Genomic DNA, 7,262 nt, shown 5'->3' with positions numbered 1-7,262 from the left:
TTTTTTTGGTTCTTAGTTATCGGCAGAACTAGGCACGCCGAGTGAAAGAAACATAACAGAGGGAAGAAGAGACTGATGTGGAGGAAGGATGGGACCTTGCGGCTCTGATACCACTTGATTGAGGGTCAGTAGGGGAAGGGAAGAAATCCCTGAGATGCTCAAACTTGTAGGGAAAGGGAGGAATCGCACAAAGAAGGGGGGAAGAGGATAGCACACAATGCCCATAGGCTCTTCACCAAAATCAAACTGAATTCATCTTCTAAATCTGATTTTGTCTATCGGTTACAACCAAATTTATAGGAAAAATAAAAACATAAAAATAGAAGCTCAAATGAAATAAGAAACTACCCTAAGCAAGGAAACAAATTACAAACCGACTCTCTAAATCCTACGTGAACCCAACTTGCTAAAAGTGAATAAAATAAAATCAAAGACATTCTTCTTAAATAGAGTAAATTCCTAAATTCCTACTAGACCCAAAACCAATATGGATCTGATTCATTTATGTCTAGAAACCTAGATGGATATGGATCGATCCATGGGTGTGTATCTGCATCAAGAGGTCCCACAACTTAATCTTGGGAAATGATTTCTTGAGAGTTAGTAGCCTATCTAATCATGTAAATGTGTCTCATGAGACGTTCTTCCTATGAAGTGTGCAGCTTCACACATGCTCATTGAAATGCAAATCAAGGTTTTATGCAAGAGAAAGTTATTAATCAATTCAATGTTATCTTCACTTTAATTTGTCACACAACCAACAAATAGTACCATTTCAATGAAAAGAAACAAACTTCCACAAAAATTAGAGGGTAAAATTATGAGATTATGTGATGTGACACCATTTCATCATCAAATTCCAAGCAAAGCTTTTGATATAGAAAACAATTCAAGATAAAACAACAGATAAATGTGTAGTTAAAAGTCCCGAAACTCCTGCCTATATGAGAACACCTGAATGCAATCCCACAATCCCATATGATTGAGCCCGTTGTTGACAAAAAGTACATGGGAAGGTATTATTTATTTCCATAAAAATTGGGAATTGCCTAGTGAGTTGGATTACTGGGTATAGTCTAATCCATTAACCATTAAAGAAATTTCAAGATTCTCTCCAACGGGATATTGCAAGGGTGGCTGTCCCCAAATGCATGCCGTCATTCCACATTCTGTTCATTACTCTACTCAACACTCTTTCATAGTTTTCAATGTTAACAAAATGGTTACAAGGAAAAATGATGAAAAGATACACATGCAAACGAATTAGCTGCATGTAACCATCCCCCAAGACTTTTCGATGTTCTTCCAACATCCAAAATCTTAGAAGTTCAATTATAATATACTTATCCTATCCATTGAAAGCATTTCGTTCTATACAAAGACTAATAAATTTGACGACAGACATAACAGGAGACCAAACGATCAGAAAATTTAAAAATTTTCAAAACGAAACTAAGCTAAAATTATAATTTCCCTAAGTTCTAAAAGATGCATATCAAAACGACAGAGCAAAACCACTAAAAGGTTTCGGATTGCGAGACAGTAAACAAATCGATTGGGAAACAAGATTAAATTATAGAATTACCTCCAGAACCAAGAGAAATTCACCGAGAGACGATCAAAATTCCCCGAACAATATCTGGATTTCGGGGGATCCGATAGAATCCCTACCGAAATCTCAAGACTCTATCAACCCAGAGCTTAAAATTCGAGTTTAAACAACAAATATCTCCTTGCGTTGCTCAAAGTGAATAGGAACCCTAGAAATCAGAGCTGTTGAGGTGGGATTTATGATTTCTAAGGCGAAGAAATGAAGCTTCCAATGAAAGAGGAGAAAAAAGAAACCTCGTCAGCTTCTAACCGAAAATTCCAAATCGAGTATCCACCGAAAGGGATAACGCGGATTAGAATAATTTAGATCAGAACGTAATCTTCGCCTCCTTTAAATACCAATCTAATTAATATAGTCCATGCTGTCAACGCAGTTCCTGTGCTGTGCCTAAGACAAAATGGCCCGTTCCATGTGGTAAAACGGTTTTTCATTTCTCTCTTTTTAAAGAAACGTAGAAATTTGGTTTTGTAAAATATGTTTTTTTCACTCTTTTATTCTATCATGACCATGTGGAGTCCATACGGACGATACTATTCTCCAACTTTTATTGGTGGGGCGAGGCGCATGTCTGTGTGTTGGGTGTCATGTCGGGCGCTCCAGGGGCATTGGATATGAGTTTCCACCTCTATTGTACAATAAAGGAGCCAGAACCTCATTGGTGTAGGATGTATATTCTTTCTTACATTGCCCTTAAAAAGGAAAAGCATTTCCGTGGGAGAGTACGACTCTTACGTGTGTGTGAAAACCAATGAGAATTTACGAGGAAACATTAATAGAAACGTCATTTTTTTCATTTCATAGGGGGCATATTGATCATTTTGCCCACTACCCCTAAGGTGTCTAGGGGCAAGGGCAACACTCCCCCGCAAAAACCATTTTCCCCTTAAAAATTTAAGAATTATCAAGAGAATGTAGACTACTAAAAGATACGTGGATTTATTCGGGACAATATGTTATTGTAAGAAATGGTATAATTGAATTTGACTTTAAAATTTCATAAGTAATCAATTAATAATGTTTTCTACATATTCAACCGTCAAATTATTAAATCATAAAAAATAAATAAATAAATAATGTGTATCAATCTACCTAATTGTATTGGGGTGAAACGCTTGATGCATGTGCACCTCCTCTAATTAATCCCCGCATTGGCAAAGTGACACGCCACTAGTTACAATCCCTACCCTTTCTTTTTGTAGGGGAATGACGGAGCGGAGCAAAATTTTACCCCATCTATCTATCTCCATTTGTTTTCTTCGAAATAGGCATTGTTTTAAAAAATGGACTTCACTAGATTAATAGTCATTGCCAGACAAATGCGTTAACTACATCTAAAATTTCAACTTATGACACCGCTGTAAAACAGGGGTTGGAGCCCAAAATAAGTAATCTAACGAATTATTGTATTGTCAAGTCATTCAAACAATGCTCATGGTTATTTCATTTTAAAAAGTGCACTGATTTTCAACTTATATGCGCTTTTTACAGCCAATAATTTCCAAAAAAAAAAGAAGAAAGAATTAGCATAGTATAAAGTAAATGGCCAACTAACGTCTCACTCGATAAATTTATTACTGCAATTTAAATAGCATCCATTGTGTTTATCTCTTTTTTTCTTTTTTTTTAAATGACCCATATCCTTCCTCAATGATACCCCATCATGTGCCCCCATTGGTGTTATCTGTTAACTTATCGTACATCGGCAACTTACCTATCACTCTCCCTTAAATATTTGTCGTATAGTAGGTATTGGGCCCAAATTTTGTAGAAGATTTACTCTAATTTATTTTTTTCTCATAAAATTTTTCAAATCGAAACAAAGTTTATCAAGTAACAAAATAGAGGTTTAAAAATCAAGAGTACAAGAGAGTGTACAATATAGGTTGGAGTATCGTAAGCGTGCATTAACATACATGGATGCATGATAGTACAGGAGATGATATTTAGTTGAATTAAACTCAAGTGGTTAGGAACTAGCTCAAAATTGTCATATATCATTCCATGTAGCACAAGGAGATGGTCGGTCTTGATATATTCATTGGTCAGACCATTCAAATTAATTTTCCCTAATAAATTGTTGTATAAATAGTTGTGCTTCTAATATACAAAATGGTGCTAGACTAAGGGCCCGTTTGATAACGTTTCAAAAACGCGTTTTTGCCGTTTCTGTTTCCAGAAATAGCAGAAACGGAATAAAAAGCGTTTGATAAAACTGTTCCATTTCACTTATTTTCAGAAATAGAAATATAAACTTTTACTTATTTATGGTTCAAGAAACGACCCAGGTGAAACAAGTTGAATTTGTTTCGCTGTTTCTAGAAACGACTTGTGGCCATTCTTTCATTGGTTACTATCGACTTCTGAAAACATGACTTATCAAACACCTTCAATTCCGTTTCTGTTTCTAGAAACGGAAATTTATGTTTCTGCCGTTTCTTGAAACAGAAACGACAGAAACGTTATCAAACGAGCCCTAAGGTGTCTTAAGTTTAAATCTCTTCTCTTAAAGAGATATCTTTTGGGCCATTTAGACGTGTTCAAAAGGGACGTCTCTCCTTTATGAATAAGTATGCTATAGGCGCTTAAGAAGATGTTATAAGTGTTCTCTCTCTCTCTCTCTCTCTCTCTCTCTCTCTCTCTCTCTCTCTCTCTCTCTCTTTGTATGTATGTGTTTTGCCTCTTGTTTACTGTACGTTTTGAGAGTTTTCTGAGTTTCATTCATTTGGTTGATTAATCACAATCTTAGAGTCTCCTGACATGGCCCAGTAAGTGAGTGCAACAACTGTTAGTAAGCCTAAGGGATTGTTTCATCTCGAAGGTCTATTCGCAAGAACTCATATTGCATTTATAGGGCGACAAGAGTGTCCAGTTATAAGACTTAAACCCCACCAAATATTCATGATTGTAATTTGATTCACATATAAAGGGCTCTTACATTATGTGGTTGCATAAGTTAAACTATATTTTAAGCCATTGAGATAAATTCTACATTCTCATTTATTTAATATTATTTTCAATAAGAACAGTGTGGATGAATCACTCAAAACCCTCTCGTTTGACACCCTTACTAGTCTCTCACTTTATTTTTTTATTTTTGAAAACATGACTCGCCCTAATTATCTTTTCCTCATCGACTTCACCAAGTTTTGCTGAAGATGAGTGAAATAAAAACATTTTTTTCCTATCTTTAGGTTAGAGACATGGTTTAAAGAATAAGGAATCAAGTCTGTAAATTGATTGATTTTGATTGATCCAGACGATTCTTAACGATTACCACAAATTCTACTTCGTTTTTTATCGATTTTGGCCGACTTAGATCATAATTGGCACTGTCTGATCCGATTCCAATTCCCAATCCAATTTTTTTTATAAGGGAAAATGACTTGTGTGGAGGAATGTGATTTTTGATCATAATTGGCACTATCTGATCCGATTCCAATTTCCGATCCAATTTTTTTTAGGGTAATTTACAGCGCCACCCCTTGGAGAATGCCAATATTAGAGGGATACCCCCTCTCTTTCACCAAATTGGACTTGGACCCCTTGCCATCAGTTTATGTTAAGTGAAGTTGTGAAATGACAATTTCGCCTTTATGAGGAAAACACCATTATTATACTATTCCAAAAATACCCTTTAATCACATTTATGACTTATCACACTCTCTCCCTCTTTCCTTTTTCCTTACCTCAACCTATGAGTTCGGCGAGATCCAGACTACCCGAGTTACTGTCGCCGGCAAGTTGTGTTCATTCTGTCGACGGCGAGTTGTGCTCATTTCGTCGATGGCGAGTGGTGCTGCCTCTGATGGTGCCCATGCAAGTCTCCATCGCCAATATTTGGATCAAAATAAATGATTTCACCGGACTCAGTTTCATCTTCTTCCTCCTCCCATTCCTATTCACGGCCATGATTGTTTCAGAACCTTTACCTCTCTGCGACCTCTCTGATTCAGGTCCAATGAGGCCGGATCTGTCGGTGGCGGACATGGAGGCAGAGGCCATGGCAGACAAAGACATGGAGACAGAGGCAGCGACGACGGTGGAGAAGGAGGAGGTGAGGGAGAAGGTTTGGCGCCTTCGCCGAAAGGGGTTGCAGTCACCGATCGATCAGGTATAAGGGATCTTCTTCTCTAACTCGGTGACTCATGCGATCGGCCATATTAGGGAACTTGAGAAGTAGAGAAGGGGAGGGGTGTCAGCGTGGTGGAGGAGTGGTGTCAGCGGCAGTGGTCTGGAAAACTCAGCCGTCGAACCTCCGGTGTAGAATCAAGAACCATAGAGAGGGAGTTCATGTTGATTGCCGCTGTCGCCGATGCCGCTGCCGTCACCACCGTGAGTTTGTGCTGATCGCCACTGTCACCAATGCCGCTGCCCCGCCACCGCTGTGAGTTCGTGTTGATTGCCACTGTCACCGTTGCCGTTGCCCGCCACCGCTGTGAGTTCGTGTTGATCGCCGCTGTCGCCGACGCCACTACCCCCACCACCGTGATCGCTGGTGCTTGAGAAGTAGAGAAGGGGAGGGGTGTCAACGTGGTGGAGGAGTGGTGTCACGAGTAGCTTGCTTGCCTCCAAAGAGGGGTAGAGTTCTCAAGGGGATCTTGAAGAAGGCGATCTCAGCTCTCTGTTTCTCAATACGGAAGTGATCTGTTCATTTTCTTCCGTTCTTACCTCTCCTGACTATGATTGATTTCATTAGAGTTGAGTTGCAATGTAACATCCCAACATCTCTCTCTCTTTTTCTCTTTCCCTTTGCATTCGTTGTTATATGTGTTCTTGTTTGTTACTAGCCTTGTACTCTGTTTATAAAAGACTCAACGAGCAGATTCCTTTCTAAATGTAATTATTTACGACAACATTTGATTAGATTTAATGTGACCGTGAGTTCATGCTGATCGTCGTTGTTACCGTTGCCGTTGCCTGCCACTACTATGAGTTTGTGCTGATCACCGTTGTCACTGACGCCACTGCCCCCACCGCCGTGATCACTGGTGCTTGATTTGGGAGAAAGGTATAAGAACTATTGATTTGAGGATGAGACTCATTACATAGGCATTTTAGAGACTTCACATTTAGTAAGGGTATTTTCGTATTTAAAATAAAATATAGTAGCTGACATCAGCATAGAAGGTATATTCCTTAACTGAGACTGATGGCAAGGGGTCCAAGTCCAATTTGGTGAAAGAGAGGGGGTATCCCTCTAATATTGGCATTCTCCAGGGGGTGGCGTTGTAAATTACCCTTTTTTTTATAAGGGAAAATGACTTGTGTGGAGGAATGTGATTTTTGCACCCAATCATATGGGGGCACGCGTGAAATGATCATCCCGCTCCCCATATAATACAAAAATAACATCCCTGTCAATGCTTCTTTGTGCATTCCGATTGGCTCTCGTGGACTCATAGGTCCCCTTCCACCTTTATGAAAACATTAGCTAGAAACGAACCAAAAAAAAAAAAAAAAAAAAAAAACTGGAGAATAGAAGCTGCTGGTTTCTTGTCTCTCCATGCCTTTACTTTTACACATAATTAACATTATTTAACTCTCTCTCTCTCTCTCTCTCTCTCTCTCTATATATATATATATATATAATGGTTTAAGTAGTAATTGACCATTTACCAAAAAAAAATAGTGATCGACCTGAACGGTTCAT

At 38.5% G+C, this 7,262-nt stretch overlaps 1 protein-coding gene across 2 annotated transcripts in view; it reads right to left on the bottom strand.

Moving 5' to 3' along the window:
• The window catches only part of LOC122089818 (protein LSD1-like), a 14,547-nt gene extending 12,615 nt beyond the window's left edge, over positions 1-1,932 (bottom strand). Inside the window, exon 1 of one of the 2 annotated variants that reach the window (XM_042659523.1) lies at positions 1,586-1,932. The gene's annotated coding sequence lies outside the window, so the exon portion shown is untranslated. The remainder of the gene's footprint in view (positions 1-1,585) is intronic. The other variant, XM_042659517.1, reaches the window with a different exon arrangement.
• Between the last annotated feature and the right edge of the window lie 5,330 nt (positions 1,933-7,262).

The sequence above is a fragment of the Macadamia integrifolia genome, chromosome 2 (assembly GCF_013358625.1).
Source record: "Macadamia integrifolia cultivar HAES 741 chromosome 2, SCU_Mint_v3, whole genome shotgun sequence".
NCBI lineage: Eukaryota > Viridiplantae > Streptophyta > Magnoliopsida > Proteales > Proteaceae > Macadamia > Macadamia integrifolia.
The sequence above is the reverse complement of the archived record's forward strand: the minus strand, read 5'-3'. Positions and strand labels throughout refer to the sequence as shown.